A 15,723-nucleotide genomic window follows, 5' to 3' on the forward strand; every position below is an offset into this window, starting at 1 on the left:
GAATATCATATTAGTACATACACAAAAAGCATTCACTAGGCTGTTCACTTTGCAGAAAAGACATCACCCGATTATTCATTGGTTTAATGGAACCATTCCAGGATAACCAAAATATTGAAGAGTACAAGAGGACATTAGTAATGAAACAATAAGCAACAAATACTTAAGGAAGATGTGGGCTTTTATTGATGAAGTAGTAGATAGTACTGTAATAAAAGATCAAAAACAACAACTTACTATTAAACTAGTTAATTTGCAATCTGATTTTTTAGTTATGGTTACATTGGTGTATGCTAAATGTACTCAAGTTGATAGGTTAATGTTATGGGATTCACTGGACGAGATGGCTCAATCAATTTATGATCCATGGCTGATAGGGGAGATTTTAATGTCATCATAAGTGAATAGGAAAAATTATGAGGCCTTCCAGTTATTGTAGTTGAGACAGAAGACTTTAAACACTGCATTAATGTTAGTGGTTTGGAGAATCCAAGTTTCAAAGGATTAAATATACAAGGTGGAATGGGAGGACCGATGAGGAATGTATTTTTAAGAGGATTGATAGGGTACTACGTAATGAAAAATTTAAGGACCTTTTTCTAGTATTAGAATTGGAGCATCATTTTAGGAGTTGCTCAAATCATACTCCTTTGAAAATCCACTTCAACACCATCAATGAACATATTCATAAACCATTTAGGTTTCATAATATGTGGTTGAAAGAGAAGGCTTTTTTAGAAATCATAAAGGATAATTGAGAAACTGATGTAACGAGAAATCCATTTATCATTTTTTATCATAATTTGAAGAACGTTAAAACTGCTTTGACTAAGTGGAGTAAAGAGTAATTTGGTAACATTTTCTAGAAATTACTACACTAGAGGAGGTTATAAAAGTAAGGAGAAAGATTTTTAGGAGAATACATCATGGAGTAACAGAGAGATTCTGTTCAAAGCATAAGCGAATTGAATATTCAATTGAGTAGGGAAGAAGACTTTTAAAGGCAGAAGGCTGGGTTTGAGTCGTTTAAAAATGGGGAAAGAAACACCAAATTCTTTCATACAGTGGTGAAGGGTAGAAAAACATGATTAAATAGCAAGAATACAGAATGAAGTAGGGGTATAGCTGGAAGATCAAAAAGAGATTGTAGAAGTAGTAATGATGTAATACCCCGTACTTTTCTAGCTGAATTTATCCCTTTGAATGTCAAAGATTAGCTTCAAAAATGAATAATTCATGGAACATATATGTGTAGATAATTGACTCATCTTTACAACAACACTAATTTTGCCTCAATCTGATACTCGATTTAGAAGTTATGGCATTTTTAGTTGAGACAGTGTCTCAAAATGGGCAGCACTGCATTGCGGTGACATGCCAAATGTCATTTGTCAAAATTTAGTGGACCTCGACGATTGGCCCGCATCGTGGTAAAGTTCCATTTCCCAATTTTTAATTTTCAGTGGCTCACCACGATAGTAGGGCGTCACGGTGATGGCCTAAATGGCATTTCAGTAACTTACCATGATAGCTCTACGTTTTGTTGATTTTCTCGCTCCTCGTTGTTAATTTTCAGTAATCCACCACGATAGTGGTTCATCGTTGTGGGTGGACAAATCGTTTCTAAAACTATTTTTAAATGGATATTTTGATTTTTTCCCAAGCCTCCAAATCATGTAAAACACCAGATTTATCCTATTGTAAGCAATCTATGCTCACTTTCATCAAATTACACTCCAAGAAAACCCTAGATCTCAAAACTCAATCTCCATGAAATCTAATTTCCCTCATTATATTTCCAAGATAGCTCAAATAACGTATTTCCAATTCAAGAACTTCAATAGGTCATCTTCAAAAGCACAATTAGGAATTCAAAATCAAGTGTTCTCATCAATTGCATCAATTAAGGAATGCAGAGTTTTGAAAAAGGATAAATCATTCATCCTTATGCTCAAAATTAGTTTTAATTATAAATTCACATGATTTTACATTAATTTCAAGTTAGGATTCATACCCATTTATTTTTAATTAAAGATTTTGAGATTTCATGTGATTTGGAAGATGAATTACATGTCTACTTTCGTAAATTTATGCATGTGACCATGTTTTCTAGATTTTGAGTTGAATTAAGAATATTTTCATTATCAAGAATGAACTTTATGATGATTTAACATGACATTGATGCATGAGTTATCAAGCCCTTGTTGAATGTTGCTATTTCAAAAATGATTATACTTTAAGCGTCATATGATATGTTTATAGACAACTTTGAATAAAGATTTGATCTTTTGATCTTTAGCTAAGATATGGAATCTACCTTACAGCTAATTCAGATTTGAATGAACATATACACAACTAGCTTTCAATATGAAACATTATGACTTTTAAAAGTGGATTTCCTACAGAATGGGCATACATATTAAAGGGAGTAGTATTTAGCACTGAGAGGAAAGTGTAGGTTTAGCGCATCCTACTTCTCTAGAACTATAAGCCAACGTAGGTAAAGATTCAGTATTCCTATTTCTATATAGATGATAGATACAAATGTGATCTGTTAGCTCAGGTTATACTCCCTGGACAGGGTATGATACCTCTCCCCAATGTAAGGTTTTCCCCTTAGGGAAATGAGACATTGGACTCCATGATAGCTCACATGGTTTATTTTGTCAGAAGAACCTCCCTTATAGATAAGCTTTTGAAAAAAAACCTTCATGATAGCAAAAGTAAATAAACAGCTTCTGTAAATTTCCTTACTAGTTATTATAATACGACAATTTTGAAAGAATTTTCCTACAGTTTAAGAGAAAATAATGATAGATAACAGTTTAGCTTTTAGACATTAAATGTCAAATACAATCTCAATTATAGTCCCAGTTTAGTGATTCAGTCTTAGTGTTGTTTGACCAAAGCGTATAGATTTCAGTTATTTTAGTATTTCAGTTTACGGATTTTACTAAGTTCATATTATATGCTTGGTCATTCATCCTCAGTGTCTATAGATTTTCATGTATTTTTAATATTTACAGATTCCCATGCATAAAAAGTATTTACATATATAACATATCTCCAGTACCTATATATTTCATGTTCTCTATTCAGTATCCCATGCTTTATATGTATATTCAGATAGTTTATTATTCCTATTCATGAAACCTTGCATGTCAGCCTACCTCATTTAGCATACCAGTACATTCAAAGTACTGATTGTATACCTTTCTTTTGTGCTATTATGTATTATATTAACGGTGTTGATGCACAGTTCTCAGACTGCGCTTAGACCTCACTCCTTAGGCTATCAGTAGTGCAGTAGAAGTGGTTAGTCCTAATCATTCGAGGACGGATTATTTTACCTCATATCTCTTTTTCAGTAGTTAGCAGAGTTAGTTGGGGCCTGTCCCATCAACTTATATTCAGTCTATCAATTTTAGAGGCTTTTCAGACATTAGAGTCAGTTATCTCATATTTCAATTTTCAATTGAGATGTCAATTTATTAGTACTTTGTTAGATTCAAATAGTTTCTTTCTATGGATTCATATTGTAGTATTTATTCAGTATTAAAAATCTTATGGGAATGTCAGTTGTATTTCTAAAATTATGATATTATTTTCTGTGCTAACAGCAGGTACTAGCTCATGGGTTAACTTGTGGTCCCTCGGGACTGTAAGGACTGTGTGATGACTAGGGGGCAGTCCCGAGTAATTATAAACTTGGTATCTGAGCCTAAGGTTTTAAAGTATCCTAGGAATTTTGAAAGCCGCATTAAGTAGATTCTTGTGCATAGGTTTGTAGCTTACCACACTTATGGATGATAGGCTACAAGACGTTTAGGAAAAAGTTTCCCTTCTTTTAGTATTCATGAGGTGCTAGTGAGCATAAGCTAAGGTTAAACTCTCAGTATAATTCATGTCTTCCTTCCGTTTACAGAACATGCCTCCCAAAATAAACGGAAGAAAAATAGAAAATCAGCCAACCCCTCATCCCTAGACAAGCATATCTCTCACGTAGAATTTTGGGATGGATACTACTTTAGCTAATTACGTTGCATCACTAAATAAATGGCCAGCTAATTTTCTGGATAACCCAGTTTCCCATACTGCTGCAACCAAAATTTGAGAATTCACCTAGATGAATCCTCTTTCTTTAATAGGATCCAAGTCTAAAGAGGATCGGTAGGAATTCCTAGATATGGTGCAAAAGGTAACAGATACTATGGGGAAGATATCTAGTCAGAGTGTTGATTTGGCCGCATATCAATTGTAGGATGTAGCTCATAATTTTTTTAAGTAGTGGAAGGTTGATAGGGGTAGCACCACAGTTCTTAGGGGTCAGTTCATTTTTAGTTCCCAAATGAACCAGTCCTTTAATAGAGGGTTAGTACCAAAGCTCTTACGGGTCAGTTCATTTTGTATCTTAGAGAGAGAAAGATGATATCGAAGGGGTGTATTTACCATCTTGTGCGACTCAAAGACTATAACTCAGAAACTTCAACTCTTGAATCAGTTCTAGTAGTAAATAAATTCTCAGATGTATTTCCTGAAGATGTTTCTGGAGTTCCTCCTGAAAGGGAAATAGACTTTGGAATAGACCTTTTCTAGATACTTAGCCCATATCTATTCTGCTATACAGAATAGCTCCAGGTTAACTTAAAGAGTTAAAAAAACAGTCAAAAGATCTCCTATATAAGGGATTCATTAGACCTAACATCTCCTTGTGGGGCTCACCTATTCTTTTTGTGCATAAGAAATATAGTTCTCTCAGAATATGCATAGACTACAGTCAGTTGAATAAAGTCACAGTCAAGAATAAATATCCACTTCCTAGAATTGATGACTTGTTTGACCAACTTCCGGATGCAAGTTACTTTTCCAAGATAGACCATAAATCAGGCTATCATTAGCTCAGGGTCAGGGAATGTGAAATTCTGAACCCGGTATGGTCACTTTAAATTTCTAGTCATGTCCTTTGCTCTCACGAATGGCCCAGCAGCCTTCATGGACTTGATGAATCAAGTGTTCAAGTAGTACTTAGACATGTTCATCATAGTTTTCATCGATGACATTCTTGTTTACTCCCATAGCAAAATAGATCATGCAGACCATGACAAAATAATGTTACAAACTCTTAGATCTCACCAGTTGTTCTCAAAATTCAGCAAGTGTGAATGCTGGCATAGATCAATAGCTTTTCTTCGCCATATTATTTTTGGTGATGCGATTAGAGTTGATCCTCAAAAGACTAAGTAAATGAGAAACTGGCCTAGACCCATCTCTCCATCAGACATTAGGAGTTTCTTTGGTTTAGCTAGCTATTACTGTCCATTTATTAATAGATTTTCTTCTATTGCATCTTCCCTGTCAAGATTGTGTCAGAAGAAAGTTAAGTTTCAGTGGTCAGATTCCTGTGAGAAGAGTTTTCGAGAGTTGAAGACTCGACTCACCTCAGCACCAGTTATTACTCTACTTGATGGTTCAAATGGTTTTGTTGTGTATTGTCATGAATCCAGAGTAGGTTTGGGTTGTGTCCACATGCAGTAAGGTAAGATCATAACCTATGCCTCCAAATAGCTTAAACCCTATGAGAAGAAGTATCCAAATCATGATCTTGAGCTAGTAGCTGTAGTGTTCTCCTTAAAGATTTGAAGGCATTACTTGTATGGGGTGTACGTAGATATGTTCACAGATCACAAAAGCCTTCAGCATATCTTTTCTCAAAAGGATTTGAATTAGCATCAGAGATGGTGGTAAGAGTTATTAAAATATTATGACATAAGAGTTCTGTATATTCTGGGCAAGGCCAATGTATTGGTTGATGCTCTTAGTAGATTGTATATAGACAGTGTTGCTCATATTGAGAATGGTAAGAAGAAATTAGTTTAGGAAGCTCACCATCTTGCCCGACTAGGTGTCCACTTGGTTGACTCAGCAGGGGGTAATATGAGGGTACAAAGTAGCATCGAATCTTCCCTAGTTTCTAAGATAAAGGAAAAGTAGGATAGAGATACCAATCTAGTTAAGTTTAAAGAATCAATTAGAGATCAGAAAGTAGAGGTTTTCTCCTAAGAAAGAGGTGGTGTTTGGCATTTCTAGGTTAGATTGTGTGTACCTGGTGTAGATGATTTTAGGCAATAAATTCTTGCAGAAGTGCATGGTGCGTATTACTCTATTCATCTAGGGGCTACTAAGATATACCGCAATTTACGGGAGATCAATTGGTGGAGTGGGAAGAAGAGAGATTATGCAGAGTTTGTAGCTAAGTGCTCTATATATTAGCAAGTTAATAATGAGAACCAAAAACCTAGAGGGTCCATGCAGGAGTTCAGTATTCCCACATGGCAATGGGAGGAAGTGAACATAGATTTTGTGACTGGTTTGTCGCGTACCCATCTTTAGCATGATTTTATTTGGATCATCTTAGAATGGATGACCAAATCAGCCCATTTTTAACAAGTCCATACCTCTTATTCAGCCATGGACTACGCCAATCTATATATCAGAGAGTTTGTTAGGTTACACAGAGTCCCTGTGTATATCATCTCTGATAGAGATACCCAATTTACCTCTTACTTTTTAAAGAAATTCAAAAAGGGTCTTGGTACCCAAGTCCACCTCAGTATAAATTTTCACCCTCAAATAGACGTTCAAGAAGAAAGGACTATTAAGACTTTAGAAAATATACTGAGAGCATGCATTGTTGATTTCAAGGGTAGTTGGGATGATCATTTGCCTTTGATTGAATTCATATGCAATAACGATTATTATTCTAATATCTGTATGGATCCATTTAACATATTCTACGGTAGGTGATGTAGATTTCTAATTGGTTGGTTTGAAGTAGGTGAGGCCACAATATTAGGGCCTGACTTGGTGTTTGATACGTTAGAGAAGGTTCAGTTAATCAGTGAAAAGCTCAAGGCTGCACAGAGATGATAGAAATCATATGCCGATATGAAGAGAAAGAATCTCAAGTTTGAGGTTGGTGATTTTGTGTATTTGAATAACTCTCCCATGAAAAGAGTGAAGAGATTTGGAAAGAAAGGGAAACTCAGTCCTAGATATATGGGTCCCTTCAGAATTATCAGTCATTTCAAAAAGGTAACTCACAAGCTTAAGTTTCCTTCAGATTTAGCCTCAGTAGACCCAGTGTTCCACGTCTCATTATTGAAAAAGTGTATTGGTGACCTAGATGTAATTGTTCCCTTGGAGAGTGTAGATATTCAGAATAGTATTTCCTTTGAGAAAGTTCAAGTCAAAATTGTTGACCATCATGTTCATAGACTAAGGAACTAATAAGTTCCATTGGTCAGGGTTCTTTGGTGGAATCAGTCTGTTGAGGGAGCAACTTGGGAAGTAGAGGAAGATATACAGACAAAGTACCCTCATCTTTGCTCTGTGAATCCAGATTTAGTATATGGTGCTAATCTTCTTAAGATTTCTCTCTATCATGCTCAGTTTTAGCGGCACATCATGTTCATGTAAGTCATGCATATACAAATCAGTTCAGTAATGTAATCTAAGCATCCGATATGCATGTTCATATGTAAGCTAAGTCCAACAGTTTTCCTCAGCTTAACTGGTTTCATTCAAGGACAAATGATCCCAAGGAGGAGATATTGTAACACCCCATATTTTCCTAGCATAATCTAACTCCCAATACCTGATTATTTGTATAAAATTTTTTGAAACACTCATTATTTTTCAGTTTAGAGCCTGCCATTGCGTAGGATATTCAATTAGCTTTCTAACGATAAAAAATTTGCCTAAATTCGATAATCGAGAAAGAAGTTATGGCAATTTTAAGTTTTAGTCGTTAGACCCCATCATTTTAACATTTAGCGCATCACTGAGAAAGTCCAAATGACAATTATCAATTTCCAGTATGACTCCGTGATCATGTCGCATAGCGGAGCAGGCCAATTTTCTATTTTGTAATTTCTAATGGGCCTCCGCGATGTTGGCGCACAGTGTGGGTAGGAAAATTGGAATTTCAAAGGCTTACTGCTATAGCTCATCATCACGGTGTTTGTCTAGGTCCCAGTTGTCCCTTTTTAATGGCTTGGCGTGATAGTGGCGCGTCGCGCCAATGCCAAAAATCAGGATCTTCAGTTTTCAGCTTCCATTTTTAAATTTGTTCAGGGGTATTTGGGTGTTTTTCCATGACCCTAGTTAACCTTAAACAAGAAATTTAAACCCTAAACACCCTAAGAAGTCATCATTATTTCAATTCCGTGCACAATCGAAGATCCCCTTTTCAAGAACAAAAAATCCCCAGCTATCAAATTCAAGGCCAATCCTCAAGAACTCATTCAGAACATCAAGAAATTTACTATCCCAGGTATGTTAGATGTTCATACATTGATTCCTTTCATCCATGGATCCAAAATAACCAATTTTAATCATCAAGTTATAATCTTTTTAAGATATTAGTTTTAAATTATGATTTCATCCATGAATCTCCATCTACTATTAATTTTATACCATGTTACCATGAAATTATCATTACTATTCAATTCTCCATGTTTTAATATTATTATTTATTGAATTAAACCATGAACTAATGCTATTATGATGAATTCATGATATTCCTATAAGTTTCATGACATTCCTATGATTGTTTTAAACCATGAACTACAAGTGTTCGATAAAATGCCTACAAGAGTGATTGATTTAATTAAAGACTTTATGTTTTGATCTCCAAGTTTTAGTGTCATTTTACTGTTATTGTTTTGAGTCCTTGGGGTATTGAATACCCAAAATTCATAGATGTTTACTTAGTCTAGTATCAGTACATTACAGAATAGTCTTTAGAGAATACTTTGAGCATTATCAGAACATTCACTTACCTGTTAGATGAACTCAGAACAGTCTAGTATTTCAGTGTCTTTCAGTTGTGAGTAGAATTTAGCACCGACCGAGTGTAGCGATGGAAGCTTGCCCCTCAGATAGAAGAGTCGTTAGTAGCAGTCCTTATACTCTAGAACTACGTAGCTAGTGTAGGATATGAGAAGTCACCAATCAGATTAGGCTTGACTATCTCGCAGGAGTCACCCATCAGTTCAGGCTTGACACCCTTGGCCCTTTGGATATTATATCAGTTTAGTGGATCCAAACAACCATCGTTAGTACCCATGGGACAGTATTAACACCCTTCCAAATGGGGTCACAGATTGGACCCCGATTAGATCATATTGGGGCATGTCGGTTTGATGATACCTCCTACAGTCTCAAATACAATCTTAGTTACAATCCTAGTTTAGTTATTCAGTCTAAGTGTTATTTGACAAAAGCATATAGATTTCAATTATTTTAGTATTTCAGATTATAGATTTTACTTAGTTCATGTTATATGCTTGGTCATTCATCCTTAGTGTCTACATATTTTCACATATTTTTAGTATTTATAGATTCTCATGCATACACAGTATTTACATGCTTCACGTATCTCCAGTGCCTACAGACTTCATGTTCTCTATTCAGTATCCCATGCTTTACATGTATATTCAGATAGTTTATTATTCATATTCATAAAACCTTGCATGTCAGCCTACCTCTTTTAGCATACTAGTACATTCAAAGTACTGATTACATACCTTTCTTTTGCGCTATGATGTATTATATCATAGGTGCTGACGCTCAGTTCCTAGACCACGCTTTGACCTCACTCCTTAGGCTATCAGTTGTACAGTAGCAGTGGTGAGTCCTCATTATTTGAGGATAGATTATTTTACTTCATATATTTTTTTTAGTAGTTAGCAGAGTTAGTTGGGGCCTGTCCCATCAGCTCATATTCAGTCTATCATTGTTAGAAGCTTTTCAGACATTAGAGTCAATTATGTAGCATTGAAATTTTCAATTGACATGTCAGTTTATTAGTACTTTGTTAGATTCAAACAGTTTCTTTCTGTGGATTCACATTGCAGTATTGATTAAGTATTAAAAACCTTATGGCAATGTTAGTTGTTTCTCTGAAATTATGATATTATTTTCAGTGCTCACAGCAGGTACCACCTCATGGGTTAGCTTATGGTCCCTTGGGACTTTAACCACCATATGATGACTAGGGGGTAGTCCCAGGTCATTACAAACTTTGTATAAGAGCCGCATCAAGTAGAGTCTTGTGAATGGGTGTATAGTACGCCACACTTATGGACGAGAGGATACAAGGTGTTTAGGAAAAAGTTTCCCTTCTTTTAGTATTCATGAGGTGCGATTAAGCATGAACTTAGGTTAAACTCTCAGTATATTCCATATCTTCCTTCTGCTTATAGAACATGCCTCCCAAGAAGAACAAAAGAAGAATAGGAAATCAGCCAACCCCTTATCCTAGAAAAGCATGTATCTTACGCAGAATTTAGGGTTGTATTTACTACTCTAGCTAATTAAGTTACATCACCAAATAAATGGCTAGCTACTATTCCATCTAGCCTAGTCGCTAATACGGCTGCAACAAGAATTCTAGACTTTACTCGGATGAATCCTCCTTCTTTCACGGGATCCAAGTCTAAAGAGGATCCACAGAAATTCTTAGATATGGTGTAAAAGGTAACAGATTCTATAGAGGTGACATCTAGTCAGAGTGTTAAGTTGGCTGCATATCACTTGCAGGATGTAGCGCATACTTTGTTTAAGTATAGGGGTATTGATACAGGGCCTGTAGAATGGGTAGAGTTTGCCACAGCTTTCCTAAAGAGATTCTTTTCACTAGAATAGAGGGAGGCGAAAGTCTTATAGTTTATTAACTTTAGGTAGGGCTGCATGAGTATAAAGGAATATTCCCTCAAGTTTACTCAGTTATCTAGATATGCTCTTCATGTGGAAGTTGACAGAAGGTCTACGATGAGTAAGTTTGTTTCTAGCATATCTGATAGTATGGTCAAGGAGTGCAGGACCGCAATGCTGATTAGGGAGATGGACTTCTCTAGGTTGACAGTCCATGATTAATAGATAGAGAAGAAAAAGTTTAAGAAGAGGGAGAGAGGAAATAAGAGAGCTAGGATGTGTAATTTTAATTTTAGTCAGCCAAAGTCAGAAGGTGGTAACCATCCTTAGTTTCATCAGAGGTCTTCAGCCCCAGCACTCTCTTCAGCCAGTGCCTAAGTACCTAAATTTAGAAACAACAATCGGGATAGGGCACCAGACTTTAAGTCCCAGGTTAGCCTTAGAAGTGCTCACAAAAATTCTCTATGTTAGAAATTTCGCAGACACCATCAGTGTGAGTGTAGATTGGGTATTTATATATGGCAAGCCAGGCCATCAGATTTGGGAGTATCGGTTAGTTGCTCATAAAGGTAGAGATGTGCTCCAATAGGTCTAGTCCCATCAGTCGTCAGTTCCATCTAGTTGACTAACACAGTAGGGTGCCGCTTCCAGTGCTACCAGTGGCCAGCGTCTTAATAGATTATATACTCTTCATCCCTGCCAAGATTAGGAAAATTATCTTGATGTAGTTACTGGTACATTGTAGCTCTTTTACTTATATGTTTATGCTTTACTAGACCCTGGAGCTTCTCTTTCTTTTGTAACTCTATATCTAACCATAAATTTCAGAGTCAGTCCCAAAACTCTAGTAGAGCCCTTTTTAGTGTCTACCCCATAAGGTTTTTCCATTGTAACCAGACAAGTATACATGAATTGTCTAGTCACAATATCTTAAAAATTTACCTCAATTTTTCTTATAGAGTTAGAGATAATGGATTTTGACATCATTCTCGGCATGGATTGGCTCCACTCCTCCTATACCTCAGTTGATTGTAGAAACAGAATAGTTCATTTTTAGTTCCCAAATGAACTAGTCCTTGAATAGAGGGATAGTACCACAGCTCTTAGGGGTCAGTTGATTTCGTATGTTACAGCGAGAAAGATGATATCCAAGTGGTGTATTTAACATCTTGTGTGAGTCAAAGACTATAACTCAGAAATATCAACTCATGAATCAATTCTAGTAGTAAATGAATTCTCAGATGTATTTCCTAAAGATCTTTCAGGAGTTCCTTCCGAAAGGGAAATAGACTTCGGAATAGACCTTCTTCTAGATACTTAGCCCATATCTATTCTGCCATATAGAATAGCTCCAGTTGAACTTAAAGAGTTAAAAGAATAGTGAAAGGATCTCCTAGATAAGGGATTCATCAGACCCAGTATATCTCTATGGACCGCACTTATTCTATTCATGCATAAGAAAGACTATTCTCTCAAAATATGCATAGACTACCGTCAGTTGTACAAAGTCACAATTAAGAATAAATATCCACTTTTTAGAATTGATGACTTATTTGACCAACTTCAGGATGCAAGTTACTTTTCCAATATAGACCTCAGATCAGGCTATCATCAACTTAGGTTCAGAGAATGTGACATTCTGAAAAGAGCTTTCTGAACTCGGTATGGTCATTTCAAATTTCTAGTCATGTCCTTTGATCTCATGAATGCCCCAACAGCCTTCATGGATTTGATGAATCGAGTGTTCAAGTAGTACTTAGACATATTTATTATAGTCTTCATCGATCACATTCTTGTTTACTCTTACAGTGAAACTGATCATCCAGACCATCTCAAAATAGTGTTACAAACTCTTTGAGCTCATCAGTTGTTCGCTAAATTAAGTAAGGGTGAATTCTGGCTTAGATCAATTACTTTCCTTGGCCATATTATTTCTAATAATGGCATTAGAGTAGATCCTAAAAAGACTAAGGCAGTGAGAAACTGGCCTAGACCCATCTCTCCATTAGATAACAGAAGTTTCTTGGGTTTAGGTAGCTATTACCATCGGTTTGTTGAATGATTTTCTTCTATTGCATCCCCTATATCAAGATTGACTTAGAAGATAATTAAGTTTTAGTGGTCATATTCATGCGAGAAGAGTTTTGAGGAATTAAATACTTGACTCATATTAGCCCCAATTCTTACTCTACCAGATATTTTAGATAGTTTTGTTGTGTACTGTGATGAATCTAGAGTAGGTTTGGGTTATGTCCTCATTCAGAAAGGAAATTTTTAGGTTGTGTCCCCATGAGAAGAATTATCTGACTCATGGTCTTGAGCTAGCAGCTATAGTGTTCGCCTTAATGATATGGAGGCATTACTTGTATGGGTTGCTCAAAGATGTGTTCACAGATCACAAAAGCCTTCAGTATGTTTTAGAAGGATTTGAATTTATGTCTGAGAAGGTCGTTAGAGTTGTTGAAAGATTATGACATGAGTATTCTATATCATCCGACCAAGGCTAATGTAGTGGCGGATGCTCTTAGTAGATTGTCTATGGGCAGTGTTGCTCATGTTAAGAAAGGTAAGAAGAAATTAGTTCATGAAGTTCACCAGCTTGCCCGACTAGGTATCCACTTGTTTGACTCAGTAGAGAGTAGTGTATGGGTACAGAGTAGCGCCAAATCAATCCTAGTTTTTGAGGTGTAGGAAAAGTAAGATAGAGATCTCAGTCTAGTTAAGTTTAAAAAATCAGTCAGAGACCAGAAAGTAGAGGTTTTTTCCCAAGAGGGAGATGGTGTTTGGCATTATCAGGGTAGATTGTGTGTACCAGGTGTAGATGATTTGGCGTAATGCATTATTGCAGAAATGCATGGTGCGTGTTACTCTATTCATCTAGGGACCATTAAGATGTACAGTGATTTGTGAGAGATCTATTGGTTGAGTGGGAAGAAGAGAGATATTGTAGAGTTTTTAGCTAAGTTCTCTACATGTAACAAATTAAGACTGAGCACTAGAAGCCTAGTTGCTCCATGCAGGAGTTTAGTATTCTTAAATGGAAATGGGAGGAAGTCAACATAGATTTTGGGACTGGTTTATCGCGTAACCATCATCAGCATGATTCTATTAGGGTCATCATAGATAGGATAACTAAATCAGCCCATTTCTTCCTAGTCTATACCTCTTATTCAGGCATGGACTACGCCAAACTCTATATAAGAGAGTTGGTCAGGATATACAAAGTCCTAGTGTCTATCATATCTGATAAAGGTACCCAGTTTACCTCTTACTTCTTGAAGGTATTCAAAAAGGATCTTGGTACCCAAGTCCCCCTCAGTACAACTTTTCACCATCAAATAGATGTTCAAGCAGAAAAGACCATTCAAACTCTAGAAGATATGCTGAGAGTATGCGTTGTTGATTTCTAGGGTAGTTGGGATGACCATTTGCCTTTGATTGAATTCGCATACAATAACAGCTATGATTCGAGTATCCAAATGGCTCAGTTTGAGACTCTCTATGGTAGGAGATATAGATCTCTAATTAGTTGGTTTGAAGTAGCTGAGGCCATAGAATTAGGGCCTGACTAGGTGTTTGATGCATTAGTGATGGTTCAGTTGATCAGTGAATGGCTTAAGGCTGCTTGGAGACGATAGAAATCGTATACAGATGTCAGGAGAAAGGATCTCAAGTTTGAGGTCGGTGATTTTGTGCATTTGAAAATCTCTCCCATAAAAAGAGTGTAGAGATTTAGCAAAAAAGGGAAACTCATTACCAGATATATTGGTCCTTTCAGAATTCTCAATTAGTTCAGATAGGTAGCTTACGAGCTTGAATTGCCTTCAGATTTAGCCTCAGTAGACATGTTGTTCCATGTCTCATTATTAAAAAAGTGTATTGGTGATCCATCTGTAGTTGTTCCCTTGGTGAGTTTAGATATTTAGAATAATATTTCCTTTGTGGAAAGTTCAAGTCAAAATTCTTGACCATTAAGTTCGTAGAGTAAGGAACAAATAAGTTTCGTTGGTCAAGTTTCTTTGGTGGAATCAGTCCATTGAGGGATCAACTTAGGACGTAGAGGCAGATATGCGGACCAAGTACTGTCATCTTTTCTCCACAAATCTAGATTCAGTATAAGGTACTAATCTTCTTTAGATTTCTCTCTATCATACTCAGTTTCAGATGCACATTATGTTCATTTCAATTTTGGATTTACAAATCAGTTCAGTCATGTAATCCATGCATCAGATATGCATGTTAAGTGTGTAAGCTTAGTCCAACAGTTTTCCTCAGCTTAAATAGTTTCATTCAAGGACGAATGATCCCAAGGGGGAGATATTGTAACACCACGCATTTCCCTATCATAATCTAATTCCCAATACACGATTATTCATATAAAATTTTTTGAAATACTCATTATTTTTTAGTTTAGAGACTGCCATTGCGTAGGAAATCAATTAACTTTCTAATGATATAAAATTTGCCTAAATTCGATAACCGAGAAAGAAGTTATGGCAATTTTAAGTTTCAGTCATTAGACCCCATCATTTTAACCCTTAGCGCATCATGGAGAAAGTTTAAATGACAATTGTCAATTTCCTGTATGACTCTACGATCATGTTGCATTGCAGAGCAGGCCAATTTTTCATTTGGAAATTTCTAGTGGGCCTCCATGATGTTGGCGCATGGTGGGGGTGGCCAAATTGGCATTCCAAAGGCTTACCATGATAGCACGACATCGCGGTGTTTGTCTAGGTCCCAATTGTCCCTTTTCCAGTGGCTTGGCGCGATAGTGGTGCTCGCACCAAGGCCAAAAATTAGGATCTTCAGGTTTCAGCTTCCTTTTTAAAATTTGTTCAGGGATATTTAGGTCTTATTCCTTGACCCTAATTAACCTAAAAAAAAAAAACTTAACCCCTAAACACCCATAGTAGTCAGCATTATTTCAATTCCTTACACAATTGAACATGCCCTTTTCAAGAACAAAAAATCCCATCCTCTCAAACTCAAGGAAGAAATTCACTA

This window comes from Capsicum annuum, chromosome 3, assembly GCF_002878395.1.
Source record: "Capsicum annuum cultivar UCD-10X-F1 chromosome 3, UCD10Xv1.1, whole genome shotgun sequence".
Lineage (NCBI taxonomy): Eukaryota > Viridiplantae > Streptophyta > Magnoliopsida > Solanales > Solanaceae > Capsicum > Capsicum annuum.